This window comes from Octodon degus, unplaced genomic scaffold (assembly GCF_000260255.1).
Source record: "Octodon degus isolate 3935 unplaced genomic scaffold, OctDeg1.0 scaffold00056, whole genome shotgun sequence".
Taxonomy (NCBI): Eukaryota; Metazoa; Chordata; class Mammalia; order Rodentia; family Octodontidae; genus Octodon; species Octodon degus.
The window spans coordinates 1,991,085-1,992,520 of record NW_004524632.1 but is presented as its reverse complement, the minus strand read 5'-3'; the positions used below and the strand labels follow the sequence as shown (position 1 = coordinate 1,992,520).

Below are 1,436 nucleotides of genomic sequence, written 5' to 3'. Positions count from 1 at the left end.
TACAGGCATGTGCCACCACGTCTGAACTTCATCACCAGCTCAGCATGCCCTGGGGCTGGACCTGCATGATATGTGGTGTCAGGAATCGAATGTAGATCCCTGTGCTTGCCTAAGCAGGTGCTTAGTCCGCTGAGCTATCTTACTGGCCTGAGACATCTTGTTTTATAGTACTGAGAATACAGATTTGTTATTTCAAATATACCAAATGCATTTATAATGCAGCAAGTGTGTGTCATAAAAATTGTAACACAGATTTGCTTCTTCTATTTGCTGAAATCTACAGGGGTGAAACTAGTTTCTCTTTCTGTAGATCATATTCCTAGGGAAAAGTATAATCTGCTCTTTAGGTAAATATGATATTCAAGTAATTTCAATCAAATATATGTCACATGTGTTTAAATTTCTAAAATAGTTCTGTTAAAAGGAAATGTAAATATTATATTTTCATTTGGATTTGATATTTGGGGAATGTTAAGTTGATAGTCAGATTTAAGTAATTATATTCACATCGAATGACATTTACGATGAAGTGTCCGAGGAGTTCTGTTTATTGCTCTCCCCATGATAATTTTACGATAGTTAATATACTATTTCAATACATTTAAATATAAATATTTTGATAATAACTTCACTATATTTTGTGTCCCTTGCACAGAATATAATTTTTATGTGATATTTGTCTATTTGAAATTTAGCATAACACTCACCACACTGGGGCTTCAATTTCGCTGTTTGCTCACAGGTCTGCAACTTGACAGACTGGGTGATATCTCCCATCTCTCCCAAGTCTACCAAACTATGATTCCAATCATCAAGGTTGTCTCTCTCTCTCTCTCTCTCTCTCTCTCTCTCTCTCTCTCTGATATCTCTTTGATCCAGTGGAACTTAGTGATCTCAGCTGAAACAGTAGAAGACTGTTGAATCTTGCTTACCAAATAGTAATGCCCCTGGGAGTCAAATGCCTCCTGTATTCCCTGCAAAATCACATCTACTGTTAACTCGAAATGCAATTGTAATTATACCCATTGTATACACTAAATTAAATGGAAGCCTAAGGACGTGGGATGTAGCTCAATGGCATACGTGCCTGCCTGGCAAGTGCAATGTTCCAAGCTCAATCCCTGGCATGCATGTATGCATGTATGCCTAAATAAATAAATAAATAAATAAATAAATAGAAGTTAATGTAGTGTATTAAGTTCTAAGTTATTATCTCAGTTACTCTTCTCTCATTTTTGAGTACTCAACATTCAAAAGGAAGGAAGGAAAGGTTTATTTAGCTCACAGTTACTGGAGGCTTCAGTCTGTACTGAGGTGGCTCTAAGGCCGAGCAGCACATAACAGAGAGCAACCTTTCATGGTGGTGGAAAAGGGTAAAGGGAGCAAAGAGAGTGACAGCAGCTCAGGCAGCTTGGTGGAGTCTCTCCCCTCCTCAC

General features: G+C 37.8%; 1 pseudogene; it reads right to left on the bottom strand.

Moving 5' to 3' along the window:
• Positions 1-777, bottom strand: part of LOC101571616 — a 20,224-nt pseudogene extending 19,447 nt beyond the window's left edge.
• Between the last annotated feature and the right edge of the window lie 659 nt (positions 778-1,436).